The following is a 22,923-nucleotide window of genomic DNA, read 5'->3' as shown; positions in this document are numbered from 1 at the left end:
TTCTAAATAGTTCACTACCTGTTCTTTACCCTCCAAGGGCTGTCCATCTTCATCCCATCTTGCGTCACTTAGCGCATTAGTCCGGGAGCCCACCTTGTCCATGAATACAGAGGCAAAGAAAGCATTGAGTACTTCAGCTTTCTCCACATCATCTGTCACTAGGTTACCTCCTTCATCCATTAGGGGCCCTACCCCCTCTCTGATCACCTTCTTCTTGTCAAACCTTTCTTGTTATCCTTCATATCCTTAGCCAGTCGCAATTCCATGTGCGCTTTCGCCTTCCTGATAACCCCCCGGCATTCTCGAGCTCTACATTTAAGCCCCTCCCTGGTCATTTGTCCAAGTTTCCACTCTTTGTAAGCTTCCTTTTTGTGCTTAAGTTCACCAAGGATTTCCCCTGTAAGCCAATCTGGTCTCCTACCATGTTTGCCTCTTTTGCTACGCATCGGGATGGTTTCTTTCTGTCCCTTCAATAAGGCTTTTTTAATATACTGCCAGCTGTCCTGGACTCTTTCCCCTTCATGTTAGCATCCCAGGGGATTCTGCCCATCAGGTCTCCGAGGGAGTCAAAATCTGCTTTTCTGAAGTCCAAGGTGTGTATTTTACTACTCTCTTTTCTTCCTTTGGTCAGGATCCTGAAATCTACCATCTCATGATCACTGCTTCCCAGGTTGTCATCCACCTCTACTTCCCCTATTACTTCCTCCCTGTTTGTGAGCAGAAGGTCAAGCTGCGCACGGCCCCTGGTGGGATCCTTCAGCACTCGTGTCAAGAAATTATCCCCAACATTCTCCAAAAACTTCCTGGATAGCCTGTGTACTGCCGTATTGGTTTCCCAACAGATGTCAGGGTGATTAAAGTTCCCTACAAGAACCAGGGCCTGCGATCCGGATGTTTCTCTCAGTTGTCCGAAGAAAGCCTCATCTACCTCATCCACCTGATTCGGTGGCCTGTAGCAGTCACCAACCATAACATCACTGCTGTTGTCTGCTCCTTTAAACTTAACCCATAGACTCTCAACAGGTTTTTCTCCCTCTTTATACTGGAATTCAGAGCAATCATAGTGCTCTCTTACATATAGTGCAACTCCTCCTCCTTTTCTCCCCTACCTGTTCTTCCTGAACAGTCTATACCCTTCCATGACAGCGCTCCAGTCATGCGAGTCATCCCACCAAGTTTCTGTTATCCCAATTAAATCATATTTCTTGGACTGGGCCAGGGCCTTCAGTTCTTCCTGTTTGTTGCCCAGGCTTCTTGCATTAGTGTACAAACACCTCAGGTAACCAGTTGATCGCCCTATCTTCTCCATTCGAAACATGGGTCCTCCTTTCTTGCTCATTCCTCTCTGCATTTCTTCCCAGTATCCGACTTTCCCACTCCCCTCAGGCTTTTCGTCACCGTCCCCCGACAAACCTAGTTTAAAGCCTCCTCACTAGGTTTGCAAGCCTGCCCGCAAAGGCTTCACCCACTGTGTCCCCAGGGAGAACTGACCACTTCTCTTCTTTCTCCACAGCCGCACCAGCTGTGCATGCAGGGCGCACCACCCCGCCCGGGACATCCTCCAGCAGCCAAGGGCTCAGCAGGTCCACCACAACACTGCAGGGGTACCGAGACCAGCACCTGGGAGCCCTGCACCGCATCATGGAGCAGTGGGTGCAGGACGAAAGGGAGTTCCGGCGGGAGCTGGTTGCCCAGGGTCGTGCCATCTGTGCCCATCTGCAGACCCTGGTGCAGAGCGTGCTGCCTCGTGCCGCTCCAGCGCCTGCTGTCTCCCCCGCTCCTGCTCCTCCTCCCCCTCTCCAACATCCACACCCCCCACCTCAACCTCCTCCCCATCCCCCCGGGGACAGCGAGGCCCCTGTACCTGCCGTTCTGGGAGACAGTTGACCAAGTGAGACCTCCACCCCTGAGCCCGGAGCTTCCCCTCCCCCTTCTTCCCCTTGCTTCCCGCTTCCAGCTCCCTCCTCCCAGGTTTCCCCCTCCCCTCTCCCAGCCTCTCTCTTCTCGTATCTCACTTCCTTTCCCCAGAGTTTCATACCCCCCACTCCAGTTTTGTTAAATAAACAGAGTTTATATTTTTGAAAATACATGTATTTTATTTGACATCAGGAAGGGGGGCTAGGGAGGGGTAAGTGGAAGGACATGATGGATGAATGAGGCACAAGCCCCCAGTGAAGCAGACCAGGGAGGCTCTTAGTGCTCCTCAGGGTGGAAGCTCTCCCCCAGGGCCTCCCGGATACTGACAGCCCCCTGATGGACCTCCCAGATGGCAGCCTGCAGAAAGTGCAGCCAGGCTCGCAGCAACACGTCCAAGAGAAGCACCAGAGTGCCCAGGGGCAGCTCTGGCTCCGTGTTGCAGAGTGCTGTGGTGTCCAGAGTGAGGGCAACCAGACCACGCAGAGACAAAATGCTCTGCTGTCCCGCAAGCAGGGAAACCTGAGAACTGGCTGTCTGGGGGGGTCCCTTTAAGCACAGACATCAGATAGCCTCAGGCAGCAGCCCCACACAGTAAGTCCTGACTGGGTGCCCTGCTGGAACTGGTTCTAGCCAGCCTTAAATGCGATTCAGAGTCCACTCAGTGTGAACACACTATTTTGAAATAGCAAAATGCTATTTCGAAATGCATTTTGTGTGGAGACGCACAAATAACTATTTTGAAATAAGATATTTCGAAATAACAATGTAGGGTAGACATACCCTAACAGATTTATTGGAGCATAAGCTTTCATGGGCAAAGACCCATTTCGTCAGAGACATGCATCTGATGAAGTGGGTCTTTGCCCACAAAAGCTTATACTCAAAAAAATCTGTTAGTCTATAAGGCGCCATGGGACTTCTCGTTGTATTTCAAAGTAATTACTCCCCACAATAATTAAAACTAATTATTCCTCAGTGCTTCTTGGGGCTCTAAGTTGACATAACGTGTCCACATTAACAGAGCCTGCCTCGGACTAATTTCGAGGCTTCTATGTAGTAGTGGGAACATGCTATCTCAATTTTCTAAAATTGGGAGTTACTAAATCCGATTTAGTTATTTCAAAATAATTTCCTAGTGCAGACAAACCTTGAGAGTCCCCCTTTTTTTCCTCCACTCAAGCTCATCTGAAGAAGTGGATTTTGCCCACAGAAGCTCATGATACTGAATATATTTTTTTTCTAAAGTGCCAAAGGATTTGTTTTAGAAATGAAAAGTTAATGCAGTAAAAACACAAGTGGCCAATGAAAGAGCGGTGTCTCAGGGCAGGAAACAGAAAAAAAAAAGATTCCACTGACTAGTTCGTAGTGCACTGGGCCCTCCTAAAGTCTTTGAGAAAGAAGCTTGATCAAATAAAAATGGAGCACTGGGGATCACTAAGAAAGGAAGATCCGGCACAAAGCACAAGGCACATCCCAAGACATTAAGAAATAAATGGAACAATAAAACTACAATAGGAGGAGAAGGCTACATGGACACGGGAACACAGGAGCTCAGACACACCTCTTGTCATTGCCCATACAAGTTCCTTGAAAGGATACAATGGAATGACATGCCCCTGATGGAAGTTATTTCCAGGCAGTTCATGTTTGGCTTATTGCCTGAGCATGAGTGCTGATATTCTATGAACCTTTTTCTTTAAATCTTAGCTAGTGTAACTGCATCTTCTTCTTAACTATGTAAATAGCTAATTCTTTTTTTTCATTATTATTAATTATTATTATTATTATTATTCTAACACGTTTGCCCCGTAATATCTTACAGCAGTGAGGTTAACTATGTGTTGTGTAAAAGAGAATTTCCTGTTATCTATTTTCAATGTGTTGTCTTTTAATTTCATGGGATGCCCCTTTTCTATTAAGAGAAGCTAAAGAGACCCTGGCTGCCCTTAGCTTTACCATTTGTAATTTCGTGTCTTACCATATCACCTCTTTCAATAAAATGCTTCCAGTGCTTCTTTTCATTCCTTTTATCATTGTTACACCTTCTGCTATGCCCAAGAGATGAAGTGACCCACAGCGCATGCAGCACCCCTGTGACAGCACATACACACACTATTTATATAATGGCAACACAAATTGAACATTAGTAACGTTTTTCACATTTTACAAACTCTACCATTTTGCGTGCTCTGTTTTTAGATCTTCATTGTGCACTGAGTAGAAATTTTCACTAAGCTGTCCATACTGATGCCCAAGTCCTTTCACTGAGTGGTTTACAGCTGATTTAGAATCCCATCAACATGTATGAATGGTTCAAATCTCTCCTTGTGTATTACCTTAGACTTTCTACAATGAGTTTCCTCCACTACCCCATAAACCAATTATCTTCCTTTGGCAAGTCCTTCTGAAGTTACTCACAATCCAGTGTAGACTAGATTAACCTAACTAAGACTGAGTGATATGCAACCTTCTTCCACACCACTGATAAATCTATTAAATAACATTAGTTACTCACCCAGGAACTTAGTTTCCTTAAAAGCTTCTTGTGAAAGGTTTCACTGAAGGACATTTGTGAGTCCATACACATTATTATCTACTAGTGGATTGACTCCCTCAAAGAATTCAAAATGGTTGGAGAAAATAATTTTATATTACAGAAGCCATTTTGATTTGTCTCTATCAAGCCTTGTTCATCTATATGGTTTGTAAATCTATCCTTAATTGCTTTTTAAACTAATTTACATGCTAGTGACTCATTGGTCTGCAACTCAGCATTGTTCCTCTCTGAACTCTCTTTGAAGGATGATTACAAGATGTGCCATCTTCCAGTCCTGCTACAGAAGCTGATTTGAACAGAGATTGCATATTAGCTAAGTGCCTTCAAAATTCTGGTATGAATACCATCCTCTCCTGCTGACTAATTTCATTGTAAATTATCATTTTCTTCCAACACCTCCTCTTCTGATACCTCAGTGTTTGACAGCCCCTCATCTTTAGCCTTTACAAAGAGAAGCTCTGGGGAAGTATCTTTATGTTGCCCTCTGTGGTAAGGACTGAAACTAAGAAAAGTTAGTAAATTTCAGATGTGTTTTCCCACACTATTAGTGTGTGGCACAGTCGGCACTTACTTTAACCCGTGATATTTCAGATGGTCCAGGTGAATCACTTATGAGAAGTGCATCAGCGAGTCAAACTGAGAGCAACATTCTCTCCTCTTGTCTACCATGTAAATCTCCTCCCCAAATGCTGTTCTCTATAGTTAACTCCAACAGGGATCAGATGTCCACATGAGGACACAAGGCAGATCTCAGAGAAGAGACATTTATCTTGATATTGATTGCTCTGGAAAACTTTGTGTGTAAGTTTCCACATGGTATTTATAGCAAAGCTATACTTGAGCTATCATCTACTTCACGCCAGGCATTTGGTAAGAAAGATAGCATTTTTTTCCCAGCACTATCATTAAAAAGGATCCTTGTGTCTATAGTCAATCTTGCTCCAAGGCCTACACTATTTCATTTGCAGATATTAATATCATTTTACGGAGTGTGTATTTAGGGAAGATCTGTACTTTCTTAATTAAAAACACAGACACCTTAGGCTCCTACTTCTGGGATCAGAAGGCAGTTTCTCATAAAAAGCTGGGGAAGAGCTAAGTGAATTTAATACCTCTTACATCAGTCCTATTGTAGACTGCAAAACACAATACTGCTGCAAATTCTGTGCTGTTCCCCTTTAACAACATAACTCTGGTGTGGAGGGCAAGGATCCTCCCACAGTAAACATCCATGAGAAATGCATTAATGGTTAGAAACTGCAAAGCCTGATTGGCAGAGACAAGGGATGCATCCCAGGGAAGCAAAACTGACACACCCCACTGTGAGCGCAGTAGCATTGTGATGTTCTAATCACACAACCCACAACACTTTTTTTCTGAAAATGAAGCCATTTCCACTGTAGGAAGGCACATGAGACATCTGTTCCCAAGCATCCATCACGTCGCACTAAGACAAACGGCAGAGAGCTGCCATTCTAGCTGACTTATTACACCAGTTTGAAGAGAGAAAAAATGAAAAAAAAATCTCTATTATTCCTTGCCATGGAGGAGGAGCCCTTTCGTTGAGGAGCAAAACCTGAAGAACATCACTGAATAATTCAGCTAACCTCTTGCATTTTTTTCTTGAAAGGGGATCTATCCTAAAGAAAAAAGCTTTCACATGTCTGAGATGGTATTTATTTCTCTGGATTTGTTAATACAGCCCATCCAAATCGAGGTGTCCATCTACACATTGTAACTGAGATACAGACACATTTCCATAATGCAAAATATGACTTTTCCCCCACGCTGCTTCACAACAAATTCCATCAATCTTACCGTTACTCCGCGGGAAAGCCACTAGATAGAATCTGCAAGCAAACACACCAAGTCCCTGCACCCCCCATCCTTGTAAAAACAACAGAAAGACATAAGCTGTGTGCATGCTCAATTTGTTCAGCAGTTCTGTGGTTATCACTAAGGGTGTTAAGGATCGGGTAACGGACTAATCAAATAGTCAATGCATTTTACATCAACTATTCGATTAGTCGATAAGGTGCCTCTGCCTTTGAAATGTAGCAAGAGCCCTAAGGCTGTTGCTACACTTCAAAGGCGAAAGCGCCACGTGGAGCCTGGGGTCAGCTGGGGAAGGCTCCGTGCGGCGCTGCCTGGAGCCCTCTCCAGCTGCCTGGCTTTTCAAAGCGGCAGCGCTGCCTGGAGCCCAGGATCTGGCCCCAGGCTTCAAGCGGTGCTGCCACTTTGAAGTACTCCCATTTCTTCCTCCCCCTTGCTTCCTCTATCTAATAGAGGCAGCAAGGTGGGGGGGAAGCGACTAGTCTGTTGACTATCCAACAAGTATTTGCTTATCGGATAGTCAACTAGTGGAATAGTCCTTCACATCCCTAGTCTGGCCCCAGTCTCCACGCAGCACTACCACTCTGAAGTACCCCCTCTTCTTCCCCCCACCTGTTGCCTCTATCTGACAGAGGCAGCAAGGGGGGAAGTGACTCATCGACTATCCTGTCGACTCTCCAATAAGCATTTGCACCCTATAAGTTCCACCTAGTTGACCATTAAACCCGAATACTGTCCAAAGTGGCTGAGGAGGAGGGGAAAGGACAGGGAAAGGAATGTGATCTGCTCAGAGGGGTATTACCTTCCTTGTCACACTTAGTCCCTCTCTGAAGACACAGGGCAGAACTTTACTGCCTGCTCTGAACACATTCCACCACTGGCCCTCAGCTGACCTCCCCAAGAGGAGGGTGTCTTCCCGATGGTGCCATTGGTGAAACACATTCATCCTCCATGGTAACAGGCTGAGGTACCCAAATGCCAGGGTTCTGACTTCACTGCAAACCCCCGAAGGAGGAAAAGAACCTGGCTGGCAGGACACTCCTATTCAGAAGAAGCTTGAGCCGCAAGACAAAACTTAGAACCCCACCCGCACGGCAAAATCAATAGCTCTCTAAACGCTCATTTCCCCACTGCTCCCCCCTCCCCGAGTCGTTAGCATTCCACGTGTCGATTTTGTTAATTTGCCCCTTTGCCAATGAAAGAAAGCTGTTCCCAAAACAGTGGCATCATTCCAGACTTGCTCTTACTAATCACCTGCCCCCTCAGCCTCCACCCTCCTCTAACCACGCCAAGCAGAGACTCCGAATAAAAGGCTGCGCTGCACCAACAAGCAGTTTAAACACTAGAAAAGCAGCTAAAGGCTCTGAGGGCAATATCTCCCCCCCCCCCCCCAAAGGCAGTATCTGTGGGCCAGCATCTGTCTGCCACAAACATTAGCCCATAAAAATGAACCAATAAATCAGTGGACATGTACACCCAGGCATATTATCTCAGAGAACACTACAGGGATAAAAGCCCCCTCTTTATTTGCTCAGCCACACACATTCAGGCTACTTACAAGGCAACGTTGTGGGATGGATTATCTTGTAAAAGCCTCAGTATATCATGGTGTAATCTCAGACACAATATGACAGGAATTATCAAAGAACCTGGCACAACGCCATTTCGGTCCCAGTTATTGGCAATTTCCTCATTTGTTTGCAAATTTCTTTCCTCTCCACCCGACACCTTTACAATATTTTCCTGAATGTCTCTGTCAGCTGTCGTGTCCACATTGGCTTCTTTTAGCAGCAGCGGGAGCATGACGCTTTTGTGCCTTAATGGCTACACGTTCAATTAGTTTATTCCTACTGGATTACTGCTCAAACACACGCATTGCTGGTCTTTGACTAACTTAGATGAATGGGAAATTTTGGATGAAGAGAGCAGCAGCTCCATTAAAACCATCTTCTTAGCATTCATAGCAAGGGAATCTGCTTCACTTGGGGGTATCAAGTAAGCAGCTCACCTGACATGTTTTCACTACGCTCTTGAGCTGAGTAATCCAAGCTCCAGTAACCCAATGAGTAGATAAAACATTTCCTAATATCTATCCTAAAAGTCACTCACTTTCATTTCAGACCATGAATACGTGCAATACTCTCTCCAAACTGCAATGGTCTTTCCTTCTGTTGTTTGTGACTTGTTAGTGACAGGACAATTCTCCAACAACCTCCCTCCTACCCCCATTTCCGTCCCACACCAGACACTGAACTAGAATAATCAAACACAGGTCTGTTTGTGATTTGAATATCAGATGAGCTCTGATCATTACAGGTGAAAGATTGCAATTAACCCCAATTCCCAGCCAGTGCTGTGTATCCTCTATCTTGCAAGCTTCCAGTCTACAGCGGCCAATTTTCTTAGCTATGACTGATCTCAAAAGAATCAAGCTGGAATTTTGGAGGAAGTAACACTCATATTCATCTTCACCTGCTACTGGGTTCCATACAGGAAAGCAAAACTGTTTCTCTCTGTGATCCTACTTACCCTGATATCTGTTACTTGAGACAAAAAGGAGATTGGTCCAGAAATGCAATTTGAAGGTTTATTTTATTTCTAATCTTCAGCTTCCCCCCCCCCCCCAAAGGTCCTATTTAAGGAAAGACAAATGAGAAGACTGAGTTTTACATAATGACGTGTGAGGGGAGAAAAAAGGAAGTTGGACCTGCTAAAATTAGAAAGTGCTTACGCCCCCTCAGGCGGCTGCTTCGGCCCACGCATTTCACCATGAGTAGGTGCTGGGCTATATTTAACTGCTGCAAGAAATGTTCAGCTTGAGATGGGACACAGAAAACCCCACCAGGATGTGGTCAGGGAGAAGGGAAGTTCACAAGATGTGATCTCTGACATCACTTGAAGCACATCTGAAACTCAGACACTTTTCGCTTTTTATCTGCAATTTCCTCCAAAGAAAAAAAGCAACAAAAACTGCAGCTCTTACGCACCCGTCAGCATCGAGCAACAAGGGTCAGCGCAGCAGCGTATTTACCTACCAGTACGTAAAATTGTTCTTGGCTGCTTCCTGTTGCTTATGCTGGATCTCTGGTGCGGAGGGTCTCCATGAAGGGATGGAACAGGAAGACTAAAGGAATCAACCCCCCATCACAGAGCACTGCTACAGGAACAACAGATGCTACGGAAGCCTGAGGGCTGTAGAGTGTCTCGCATGGGTTTGCCAACCCCACCCCTTACAACGCGTGGTAGGAATGACTATCTAACAGTGTAGGCACAGATCAGCATCCAAACTCCTGTATGTCCTGCACACAGACAGCCCCAAAGCAGCTAAGGTCTGCAGTGTTCTGGGCAGGGTGCACAGAAGCAGAATTCTGCCCTTCTCCCTAGGGAAACAGTCACACAAGTTGCAATGTAGCCACGCCCACCTGCACTCTCCCTCTGCTCCAGGTCACAGAGGAATGCCAATAATATATTTCTTACAGAGCACTTATCATCAGATTGAAAACTCTTTACAAAGGAGGTCAGAGTTATCCCCGCTTTACAGCTGGGAAAACTGAGGTGCAAAAAGGGAAAATTACTTACCCAAGGTCACTCAAGAGACCAGAGGGAAGCCGGAAAAAGAATCAAGCCAGCTCTCGGTCCACACGCGCTCACCACCTGCCATCCACCAGGCATGCCTGAGTAAGCGGTAAACATGAGCAACCATTTTCAGCAGCATTTTTTTTTCACAGGAGAAGGAAAGACCCCTAAAAAATCCCTGACAATCATTTGAGCGATGAAGCAATAAGTCGAGATGCTGTAAGGGGAGAATTATTATGGGAGTTAGGAAAGGGGAATGAATAGGTCATTTATTCAGGTTCAGTAGTCCCTAGCGGACTGAGATATGGACTTTAAAGGGAAGCCCGCCAACTTCACTGGCTCGAGAGCTGGAGAATCAGTGAGTGACTTGCACCTAGACCCTTAGCAGGAAGAACATTGACACCAATAAAGTTTCAGCCTTCCACAAAAGTGCTTTTCTAAGCCTCACAACCTCCCTGGGAGATGGGCAAGTATCATTATCCGCATTTTCAGGTGAGAGAAACTGAGCCACACACCATAGCAATACAGTGATTGTCCCATGGTCACGGAGTCAGTCTGTGGCAGAGTCCCAAGAACAAAACTCCTGAGTTCCTGGAAAGATCAAGTAGCTGCCAAATTGAATCTGCAACTCTTTTGTTCTCTGCTTAGTTCACTAGACCCCAGGCTCTGTGGGCAAACACTTGTGCAGGCACATTGGGTATATATAGGACATGCCTGAAGACTGAATTGCTTGGGCAGGACCCTTGATAGAGCTCTTAAAACCATATTACCTTTGTTTTTAAGAGTTGCAGGGATTCAACAGAAATTTGGAAGGTGGAATTATATACTGGACTGAAGTCCAACCTAAAGACATTTTCTGGGCAGTTGAAATTCTGGAACCTGATTTTATACCAAAATATTACCAAATTCTAAGCTATTACCGTATCTCCAAAACTGAACAGCCACACCTTGCCAAACTACCTCAAAGCAGAAAATCTCTTTAGAGAATCTGGAATAAAACAAACATTAAGTTTCTAGGCCATGCCATTTTAAAGAAGTATAAAAACATTTCGAAAGAACGAACGAACTAACTAACTAACTAACTAACTAACTTCAGGCCAAAAGCCTTACATAACAAAAGTTATGTACCAAGGATCTTTCTTGAGAAATTTCAAAGAGAGATGAATTGTGGGGGATAAAGTCAAGCTTACAATGAAAAGCTGCAAACTTAAGTGCAAAGAGAAATTATCAAAGTCCTTTTCTTATCGGGAAAACTAAAGTTTTTGCCATTCACAGTTTCTTAATATCATAATTTAAATGATTTCACTCACATTCCAAAATACGTTCTAGTTTTTGCCAGAACTGGTTCTTTTTACCAATTCCAATGAAAATCGGAGCCAAATGTATTCCCAATTGCTGAAGACATCTGCAGAACAAACAAGGTCATATACAAGACACCAGATGCATCTATGTATCTTAGCATAGTCTCATGAGCAAGAAATGTCATTTACCAGTGCAAATTTCTTGATAGTGTTGTAGCGCTATTCTATCTTGCTGACATCTAGTGCTACACTGAAGTTTGGGCAGTGAGCAGGGGACGTAACTCTTCCCAAATCACCTTCAGGTTTTTATATTCTTAGTGGTTGTTGTGACCATTTAGAAATCTTCTTTCAGAGTGGAGTGACATGAGGATCTGGATGGAAGCAACTCATTTCTTTCCGTGCTCTTCCTCCACTCTGACATCATAAGAGGTACTGTGTGGCTTCCGAAGAAACCAAAGTTCTGCACTCGCATTACAAAAATCAACAATACACCAGAATCCTAGAAAACGCATCAAGTTCTCTGCTTCCTCTCTTTCCCATAGACTCGTAGAATCCTAGGGCTGGAAGAGACCTCAGGAGGCCACCGAGACCAACCCCCTGCCCAAAGCAGGACCAATCCCTGATTCAGGTGATGACAATCCAACAGTGCAATGCAGAGGAACCTCCAGAATTCCATCATACAAGAATTACACATGGTTGGTAAAGTCTGGCCTCAGACAGATCTTGGTAAGTACATAAGAAAGACCAAAGATCCATCTAGCCCAGTGTCCTGTCTGCCGACAGTGGCCAGTGCCAGATGCCCTAGAGGGAGGGAACACAACAGGTGATCCTCATGTGATCCCTGTCACCCATTTCCACAGAAGTGAAAGTTCCAGAGCTGCAGGGCTTCTACTGTGAAACCAGGAGCAGGATTCAGACACTGTTCTGCTGTGGCCAATGAGCTCCCATGGGGGTAGGTTGTTTCAATGGCATAGCGCTGCATTGTGAACCAGATACCATTCCTGAGCACCCCAGGTTTCAGAGAACGGGATGATTTATTAGGACTTCATCGAAGTCCTTTTGCCCGCCCCTAGCATATTTCCTAGAAGCGTTTCTACCTTGTTTCAGATTTTTGTGGAACCAGGCCCCGCTGGTCGCCGGGAGGCTGTTGGATTGTGTTGAGATTTCCTCAATTATATTTCCCCCAATGCTAAATACAAAGACACTTTCTGTCAGTTTCCCTCTCCCAGCTTCATGCCGTCCAACGAAGTTTTGGCTGGAAGACACTTTGCATCAATCAAAAATGTCGACCAGCAGAACCTGAAGGCAAGACCTTATCTCACTCATCCATGGATCCTTTATGAAAGGGAGTGTTGCTATTGATGTAGACAGGGCCTAAATTTCATCCCTTAGGTGTTGTCACTGAAACCATCTGTCTGGAAGAACAAGTAATAAAGAATCAGAAACGTTCACAGATTATTCAGAGGAGGTGAGTGAGGGAGAGAGGAGGTGGGTGGTAATAAACACAATACAAAGTATGTTCACAACAGCCAGTTTGGCAGGCAAAACGTTGGGCTTAATTGTTGATACTCATGTCAAAACCTTATAGCTCGTGGTGGCAGTGTTTTTCAAAGGCTGACGGGGGGATGCCTTTTGTCACAGCAAAGGAGCTGGCATTCAGGTGGCCAGATGAATATTCCTAGATGCTTGTTATAGTATCTATTTCACAGGTAAGCATCAAGTCTTACCTAATCCAGCCTCTTTTCTGCTGTTACACAAGACAGAATTGTTGTGCATTTTAACCTCCATTTTCTCACTTAAACTTACCAAAGATGACCTTTTAAGAGCATAAAAAACCAAAATTGAACTGCTTTCATCTCTCCTAAGGATTTAGGGATTGCTATGCCCTTTGAGAATTTACTAAACTGATCAGGCCACTAAAAGGCAAAGGATCCTCTTCAAGGGGAAAGGAGTCTCAGAAACTGTAGTAAGCATAAAAATCCCCCTGGAGTGATTTGCATCCTATGATGAAATAAATATCAGAGAGACAACCTCCTGCTCCTTCCAAGAACTGTTGCTTTGTGAAGGCTGAAAATTTTTTGCTTTTTAAATAAACAATGAAGTGCTTTATTCTTATTTAGTAGATACATATGCACACTGTCAGAGTGAAAGAATCCTTCCTGCGTTCCAGTTGTGTAATTTGTGGCCCTGCATTCCATAGCTCGTGAGTGGATTCGCCATTATACAGTGCAAGAACTGACGTGCCATTTGGGAAGAACACATTCTCAAGGTGCCTGATGGTATTATTGTTATTATCCCCAAACAACAAGAAAACACCTGTTAAGGCAAAGTTAGGGTTTCAGACACACTGCTCAAGAATGCTAAAACAACAAACAAACAAAAACAACCAGAAGTCAGAAACCAGCAAATCCAGAATGAAGGCTGCACTTCTGGGCCAAGGAGCGGATTCACATTTACAGAACCAGTGTAGCCTGGCTTCAGACAGGGACTGGCGTTGCAAAGACGAACTTTCAGACAACTAGCAAACCACAGGAACACCAACAGGTTGAGTTAGGGGCCTCAGCTTCTTATACAATGAATGGGGTAAGAGAGGCCTCTAGGAAAAGGATCCATGAAAACCATCCTACTAGATGGGGAGCTGTCTAAGCTAGCCCATGCCCAATGTCAGCGAGAGGGTGTGTCCTAACCCAGGGCCATATGGCCCTTCTGGCGCTGAGCCCCGCACTGGTATCCCTCCGAGGGGTTGGCTGAAGCTGTGGGAGCAAGGGTTTGGCAACTCTCCCGGACCATACGCCATTTCCTGTAGTGACATCTGCTCCGTCCGGTCCAGGAGAGCTGGAAATCTGGAGCTGGGCTGGGCTGAGTGGGGGGTGGCTGGGGAATGGAGCAGTAGCCAGACTGGCACTGAGAAGGGGGCAAGCAGCTCGAGGACAGGGATGGGGGCAGCCGGAGCACACGGCTGCACAGAGCACCATGAAATCTGGGGCAATTTGGTGCCCCACATTATGTGATGCCCTACATGGCTACATGTTTTGCCTTTCACTAGGGATGGGCCTACCCACACCAAAAGAGAGCGCTCTAGCCACTGAGCTGGGGCGCGTCTGACGTGGGCCCCCTCAGCCTCTGTGGCGGACGTTGTTTCACTGTGGGTACATGGTCAATGAGTCATTGGGCCAGAGAGACAGCACTACAGTTCCCTGGCTCAGGCACGCCTCACCCTGGGGAAGACCCAGAGTCCAGGCCCCCGCTTCAGTAACTTTCTATTTAGCCAACGCGGAACAGCTTCGACAGGGAAAAGTGAGAGAGGCCAACAGGAAGGCAGCCATGCACATGCCCAATGGCAGAAACGTGAGCACCTGGGGAATATTACTCTGAAAATTTAAGCACTGGCTGAGTTTAGGCACTGACAGGGTTAGGCAGAGTCTGAGGAAGGGGATCAGTGGATTTAGAAAGCAAATCGTATTTGTGGATCTGGCCTTAGACTAGCCTTAATGCTGGTCCCCTGGAATGGCAAATACGCCCCCCCCCTTTTTTTTCAGAATAAAGCACAAAATCATCACTTTCTTGATGTCTGAGTTAGCCAGCTGTGAATGAGAACAAACCTTGTGGTTGGAAAATAGTTGTAAAAACTGAAGATGCCTTTACAAATAGTAACAGTGGGGTGGCCGCATTATTCTGTACTTTAAAACACTTAAAAACCAACCGATAGTCCTGTAGCACCTTAGAGACTAACAAACCATGCAGCTCAGAGTAATTCTACCAGTCAAATAGACCGGATACAGCGCCCTTGAATGTGTCCGAGCTGATGGAGGAAGACCGAGGGGGGAAAGAAGAGTATGCGAGACAGAGAGGGAATTGTTGCTGCACAGAATTATTTTAATTGGTTTCCTCATGAGGAGGTAGCAGCTTTTTCACATTCCAACAGCCTCTGTGCATCTTAGAGGACCATCCCTCTGCTCCAGTAATGGCTACCTAAGCGTTGACAATACAACCATGACAGCCTCAATACAGGCAAGGCGACATGTAACAATTAATCCAGAGATTGTTTCAATCTGCAAGTGGCCTGTTTAAAAGGTAAAGAGGGTAAATATTGCTGGATGGAGCTAGAATATCCAGCAAGTCATCTGATCTCGATGAAACATGCACAACGATGAAAAACAACAACAAAAACAAATGCCTGTATTACATTAACTCTTTTATCAGTCATGTGTAGCCTGGCCTTTGCTACTACCAGAGGGGCAGGACTTTGTGGCCGTTACTATGACTGTAAATTTCAACTACATGGGCAGTTTGCCATTTTGCATGAAAAATAAAGACCCTGACAAAGACGCCCCTTGTGTCAACACAACGTATTTGCTTATTCCCATTCTATTTATAATCATGCTAGGCCATGAATGGTGTCGCCAGTTTACAGCCCCCATGAGATGTTTGGGTGGTTTAAAAGGGATATTTTTGGATGAGAATTTAAACTCCCGAGGGATGGTGTGGCCCTTCAGGCCTGAGCTTCCTCTTGGCAGTTATTCCTTCTCAATCTCCGCTTCCAGCCTGATTTCGGCAAGTCACGGGATTTTTTTTACATTATTTTCCTTTGTGCCTTTTCTGACTGCACTCTCAGTCTGGGAGGGGGCACGGGACGGTACAGCTTTGCCTACCCTGACATGTCTTTCCACGGCTTGGTCACAAGGATCTGAAGAGAAGAGTGCCGTTCTTCACCTCGTCATCTTCTACTGTCCCACACAAGCCTCACAAGAAAACGGATCTAACCCTGAAGTCTTTGAAAACTAGACAGAAGGAGCGCGCTTAGAGGGCAGCCTGGCTGCACTGCCTCTGGATAGTCTACACTCCACCGTCCCAGGACAGGCAGACGGCCACACGCTAGCGCCGCTCAAGCAAGCATGCTAAAAGGAGCAGGAGCTGGGACTAGCACCAGCGGCAGCCTGGACTAACCACCTGGATAAGTACCCAGGGGGTCTGGGCTGGTTTGTTCTCAGGGAGTAACCTGAGCTGTGCTACTCCCAGCTATGCTACTATTTTTCGCACTCTAACTTGAGCAGAGCTAGGGCATCTGTCTGCTTGTGCTGGGAAGCACCCCCCGCTCCGCAGTGTAGATGGCTGATCAAAAGGGCAGCATGTTAATTTACTATTTGGAAGCCTTAAAGCGATCTGGTGGGGCAGCGAGAGCCAAGAGTCCTGTGGGGGCACGGAGGAGGGTGCAGACTTGCACACACCGGAATCGCTACAAGCTGGACTGAAAAATGGCCTCAATGTCAATTATTTCAAAACTGGCCAATTAGCCTGTCATAAGACGGGATTTTCAGGTCTCTCGCTCCATCTGTCTCTCTCGCTCTCCCTTCCTCCTACTGCCTCCCCCCCCCCAGCTCTCCTCCGCCTTCTGCCTATCTCTCCGTCTCTCTCTTTCTCTTCTCCCCCTCCTGCCTCTCACTCTCCTCTGTCTCCGTCGGGGATGCACGCTCATCTGAGCCCCGCCCCGTGGGTGTGTATGTCACCGCCCCGCCACCCCTTCGCCTCCCACCGTGGCGCTCGGCTGACTTCTGCGCCACTCAGCCAGGCCGCCGTGCGGGAGCAAGCAGCCTCTCTCTCTTCTCCTCCTACTGCCTCGTCCTCTCTCTCTCTCAGCTCTCGTCTGCCCCCTGCCTCTCTCTCCATCTCTCCCTCTTTCTCTTCTCCCCTCCCGCCTCTCATTCTGTGTTTCTCTTCTCTTCCTCCTGCTGCGTCTCTCTCACTCTCTCTCTCGCTGTCTTCCGCCTCCTCCGTTCTCCTCTCGGTCTCCTCCGCGTCCTCTGTGTCTGCTCCGTTTTCCTCCTTTTGAATCCGGCGCCCTTTCCTGACATCAGAGACGCACGCTCGTCCAGGCCCCGCCCCCTGGCTGTTCCCTCTGGGCGGCGCTGTTGCCTCCCGCCGTGGCGCTCGGCTGACTTCTGCGCCACTCTGCACAGAGGGGGTGCTGCATGGAGAGCGCAGAGCCCAAACGGCCGGTTGCACTGCTTGCTCCCACGCAGTGGCCCGGCTGAGTGGCGCAGAAGTCAGCCGAGCGCCACGGCGGGAGGCAACAGCGCCACCCAGAGGGAACAACCAGCGTTTCAGCATTACAGAGTCACAGACATTGGGCTACTATATATATGATGCAAATATTTTCCTAATTTCTATTCGGCACAATGTGGTTCACACAAAACAGAACAGAGCTGCAAGCTCCCATCCTGGGCGAGTGGCTGTGGGAACAGCCCTCCTCTGAAAACTTTGTGACTAATCAATCCTGCTTTGGGAACTGGCCTGGAACAACATGATGAAGATTCTGGACAAGGTCTGAAATCTTGGTCACTCTTGTAGAGCTCTCCTGTATCCAGCGCTCACCCCATCAATCCCTAAGCCTGTTCTCCTCCCAGGGATACCCACTGGCACCCCCGAGGGGCTCACCTCACTACCTGCGGCTCTGCATGATGGCAGCTCAGGGAGAGGCACAGACCCTGGGAGAGAGGAAGAGCTCAGGGCAGACGGAGAGTTTGCATGGCAATCAATATGCAGTGAGATGCTCTCCCCAAGTTGCTCATAAGAAGCCATTTTGAGGCAGTCTGGAGCCAGTGCCAGTGAGGGAAAGACAGGACGGACTGAGGAAGGAGTCAAAGGGGGCTGCTGAGGCCCAGGCCTGCATTCATGGCTCCCTGGAGAACTGGCCTCTGGGGACCTGGAATCACAATTCCTCGGCTGGAGCCCTTCCCTCTCCCAGGGGCCCCTGTTTGCAGGGTTTTGATGGGAAAACCTCTCCCAGCCCAGAGGAGTTAGCCCCCGGCTCTCCAAGGGCGATCACTGCTCCCCACTGCTCTGGCTGCTAGTCCAGGGCCGCCGCCTGCTGCGAGTGTGTCTGGGCCCTGGGACGGGGGGGGGGAGGGGGGGACGACGACTAAAGTTAGGATTTTAGTTGAGTTTTGTAACCTGAAATCCTGGCACCACCAGCAGCCTGGCTCCTGCATGGACAGCCCATCTGCCAGCAGTGATCACTGGCCCCATGCAGGGACCGAGGGGCCCAGAGCCATCTACGGGCCTGAGGAACCATGGTGGAATTGCAAGTCGCCATCTCCTAGTTCGTCAGGGAGGCTGTGGGGGCCACCCCGACTGCCTGAACTGTGCTCTCCCGCCAGGCGTCATGGGCTGGGGATTTTATTACCCACTGTCCGTTAAACCCACCGAGGGACCTTATCCGGCGTGTGAGTCCCTTGGCGGGCGGCACCCGGCCAGACACACTGCACAGAAGAGATCGTAGTCACTCGTCATCAAGGCTGCGATTGGTCCTGCTTGTGCAGGGGGCTGGACTCAATGACCTTTTGAGGTCTCTTCCTACCCTGTGATTCTAAGGGCCCCACACAGTATGCGTGCCAATGGGACACCAATTTCACATTTGCTACGTCAGGTCAAGGGACAGGGGACTTCATGGGCATTATGACAGTGGGCACCTGAGAACAGTGGTTTACCCTGCTGCATTTTTCTCCTGTTCATAGAATCCTAGAGCACTAGAACTGGAAGGGACCTCGAGAGTCATTGAGTCCAGCTCCCTGCCCTCACGGCAGGACCAAGCACCATCTAGAATCATTCCTGACAGGTGTCTGTCTAACCTGCTCTTCAATATCTCCAGTGACGGAGATTCCACAACCCCCCCAGGCAACTTATTCCAGTGTTTAACCACCCTGACAAGTAGGAAGTTTTTCCTAATGTCCAACCTAAACCTCCCTTCCTGCAATTTCAGCCCGTTGCTTCTTGTCCTATCATCAGAAGTCAAGGAGAACAATTTTTCTTCCTCCTCCTTGTAACACTCTTTTGATCACTGTGCTAAATATCCTGTATGAGTTCATGTGATTTCTTCCAGTCTCCTATCTGGCTAGTAAGTGGGGTTACCAACAGCCCTTCTAGGAAGGATTAGATGAGGAGGGATTGCCCTGCCAAAAAAAAATCATATGTGGGGATAAAAGGTAAAGCTCACAGAGTAGTTGGTGGGATCCAAAAGAACCCAGGTCTCACCATCCAAACCCATATGGAGCTTGGTGCTAAAGGAAGTAGCCAGGTGGATGGGGGACATGGATGCTCCACATAGGTCAGGTGTTCTTGGTGAATAGTCTGACCCAGCGCCCATTTAAGTCACTGACAAAGCTCCCATTGATTCCAATGGTTCAGGGATAGGCCCACATTATATAATGTCACATTTTGTTTCATTTTAAACAAACTATGAAACACCTTCCTCAGACCTTCTGCCTGTCCCTGTGCCACTTGCTACTGGCTCACAGCCCTTCCCTCTTCTGCCAGGACACTGGCCTCGACAGCCAAGAGAACAGGATGTCGCCTCGGCCGGGTGAGCTTGTTCTTGGTTGCACTTGGCGAGTTAATGCCCAAAGTGCTGAACGTGCCGGATTCTGCCATGGAGCAGTGGCAGGGTGTCTGCAAACCAGGCAGCAACAGAGCTCACCCTCTACCCCTGCTCCTTCGTCGGTGTAAATACGCAGCATCACAGGGAAAAGTTCAACTGGCAAGAGCTAAGAAAAGCAGAGGTAAGACAAAAGCATCGTTCTTAGCTCACGCGTTGTGCCTGAGCACAATCAGGCCTGCGGATAGGGGAGTTAAAGGGGGCAGTTGCCCCAAGGCCCAGTGCTTCAAAGAGGCCCCGGACTCCAAGCTGCCATCACTGCTGCTACAGCAGTAGCAGCAGGCAGATCCCTCCAGGGGCTCTGAGCGCTGTCTGCCCTGGCCCTGCCCCTTCTGAGAGCACAGAGTTGACCCCCACCCCAACCTGCCCAGGGGCCGGTGGAGGCTGTCGGTGCCCCGAGTAGGATAAACACAGGCAGACCTGTAAACAATTTTAAAATGGGCACGGCACACTTAAGAGTCAGTTCGGGTCTGGTATCAGAGGGGTAGCCGTGTTAGACATGCATCTGACCAAGTGGGTCTTTGCCCACGAAAGCTTATGCTCCTACACTTCAGTTAGTCTATAAGGTGCTACAGGACTCCTCGCCAGTTCAGGTCTGGTGAATTCCCACAAGTAAGGCCCAAGATGTTTAAACATGTGCCCCACAGTTATCTGAATTACAGCCTAAGACCAAGTGCTAAAAATCCACAATACTGTGAATGAAAAAATAGCAAAAATAATGGATGCATATAAGGCTCAGACAGCGCTTCAGAAGCCTCGTTCCTGCTGCCACTGAAGGCAAAGTTCAACGTTGCTTTAATTTTAATGGAAGCAGGAGGGGCCCGATAAGGTGTGAAAATCCCCATGAGAAGATAGATGGGAAAACTGGGACGCACACGGGGTAGGTAACTTACCCAAACTCACACTCAAGGATAGAGCCAAAGACAGAAGACCTTCACAAGGCCTTTTTAACTGAAAAACAAACAAACAAACAAATAGCAAAAACTGCCTTCCCCACTGCCAAAAAATACATGAGCAGCACACACAGCAAGGGTGTCCACCCTCTTTGTTCTGTGTTTGTACAGCTTCTAGCACCGTGGGGGTCCATGATTATGGCTCCCAGCTGCTGTCACAATGCAAATATGAAACAACACCTGTATTAAAGATCAATAGGAGCAATCTCACAACTGGATCACAGAAACACAAACATTAATATTTCACAGATAAAGCCCTGGTGAACAGCAAGTTTGCAAAATGTTCAGCCCTTGCATGCTAAGTGTCAGCCCAAATCACATTTGTTTTTAAATAAGAAAGCTATAAAATCCCAGAAATGTATTTGAAAGCAAAACCCCAAGTCCAGAAGTCCCAGTCTGGCACCGAAATCCCACCATGTTAAGGACCCCCAAAATAGGATCAGAGTAAATAAACAAGAAACCATAACAGTCTCTGTAACTAAGTGCCATTCAGAACAGATACAGCGCGAGAGAAGGCCTAGCATTAGGGGCATAGCTCCACTGCAATTAGACACTTGTGGCTGGCCTCTGTCAGCTGTTTCGGACTTGCAGGGCGCGTTTTCAAGGGCTGTTTAATTATGGTGTAGACATTCAGGTTTAGGGCACGAGAGGGAAGGGTCCGAGCCATGCACCATTCTCGGGAAGCTTTTGCACAGCATGAGATCGTTATATAACTGACAGCAAATTCCGCTAACAGATTTCAGAAGGGAAAACATGAAATTATACTCCTGGGGATTTTAACGGCTAATTCCTGTGGGCGTCGGTGGGTGTCTGTGCGAATGTTTGCATTTCTGAGACGTATCCGTACTGCATTTTTCCCAGCAGTGGGCCACCTGCTTACAAGACAGTACACTGAAGAAATTAATTTGATGCTGGCGCACAGAGAACGGAGTGGGGCATTTAGTCTTCCTCCATTAATCAGAGAAACAGCCACCCTGCCTAAGTATCACAAAACATATACATACACCACAAAGCTGTAAACACAGTCCTAGCGGACAGGGGACCCACTGCTGAGCTCCCGCCGTTCCTAGTGAAATCAAAGGGACTTAGGCCCTGCCAGGGTCAGATCCAATGCCAGAAATAAATCAGAGTCTACACAGGTGTGAATTCACAAATAGCTTCAATACTGAATTCCAGATGATCTCTGCCTTTGCAGTCAACCCCCTCCCCAAAACCTATTTCCTCAGCAGAGCATTTCAGCAGTAATCCAGTGTCAACAACCCAACTAGTTCTATTAAATCAGTGTCCCGCTAAGAAGAGATGTGAACGCAGGATCTGACCTGTCCTGAATCCAGGCAAGGAGCAGCCGCCTCTAGATCTGAACTCAGCCATGCGCGGTGCTGGTGCTTGGCAAGAAGTAACAACAGGCCACCTACAAAATGGCGTGTGTGTTTCCAAAGAGTGCGTGAGCCATGCACCCCTTAGTGCTCGCTACTCAAGAATAACCACACCTCCCAACAGTGAAAGCATTGGTCTTTGTCCTCTTAAAAAAGAAACCCAAGCAGATTTTCCAGCAATCCCCAGAGAATGCATCAGTTCCACGCCATAAGAAGCAGCACAACACCAACATTAGAAACAAGTAAAGGAGAGAGAATAAGACAGAGAACAGCTTATTGCTCTGTATATATCCATGGTTTACCCACATCTTGAAGACTGCATGCAGTCTGTAGTCACCTTATCTCAAAAAGATCTCTTGGCATTGGGAAAAGTTCATAAAAGGGCAATAAAAATGATGAGGGGTATGTGAGGAAAGATTAATAAGACTGGAACTTTTCAGCTTAGAACAGAGATGACTGTAGGGGCATATGAAAGAGGCCCATAAAATCGTGATTGGGATGGAGAGAGTGAATAAGGAAAAGTTATTTACTTGCTCCCATAACATAAGAACTGGGGTGGGAGTCTCCAAATGAAATTCATGGAGAATAAGTCCAGCAATGGCTATCAGCCAGGCTGGGCAGGGATTGTGTCAGTAGCCTCTGTTTGTCAGACGCTAAAAATGGGTGACAGGAGAGGGATCACTTGATGATTCCCTGCTCTGTTCACTCCCTCTGGGGCACCTGGCACTGGCCACTGTCAGCAGACAGGCCACTGGGCTAGGTGGATCTTTGGTCTGACCCAGTCTAGCTGCTCTTAGGTTCTTATGAAATTAATAAGAAGCAAGTTTAAAACAAACAAAAGGCAGTATTCTTCACACAATGCACAGTCAACCTGTGGAACTCCTTGCACACAAATCAGGTAATTGGTGAACAGGGGATCTATTTGAACGTGCTTGCAATATATTCAAATTGCTGGCTCCACTGGGATGCCCAGAGACTC

The 22,923-nt window shown here is 47.3% G+C and overlaps 1 protein-coding gene across 9 annotated transcripts in view; it reads right to left on the bottom strand.

The window, feature by feature from the left end:
• Positions 1-22,923, bottom strand: part of HIVEP3 (HIVEP zinc finger 3) — a 403,526-nt gene that overhangs the window by 242,971 nt on the left and 137,632 nt on the right. For 2 of the 9 annotated variants that reach the window (XM_075908750.2, XM_075908761.2), the window contains exon 1: positions 9,343-9,909. The exons of the other annotated variants lie outside the window; for them this stretch is intronic. The gene's annotated coding sequence lies outside the window, so the exon portion shown is untranslated. Of the gene's footprint in view, positions 1-9,342; positions 9,910-22,923 lie in introns of those variants that run through there. 9 annotated transcript variants of the gene reach the window in all.

The sequence above is a fragment of the Pelodiscus sinensis genome, chromosome 26, assembly GCF_052426305.1.
Source record: "Pelodiscus sinensis isolate ZL-2025 chromosome 26, ASM5242630v1, whole genome shotgun sequence".
NCBI classification, from domain to species: Eukaryota; Metazoa; Chordata; order Testudines; family Trionychidae; genus Pelodiscus; species Pelodiscus sinensis.
The sequence above is the reverse complement of the archived record's forward strand: the minus strand, read 5'-3'. Positions and strand labels throughout refer to the sequence as shown.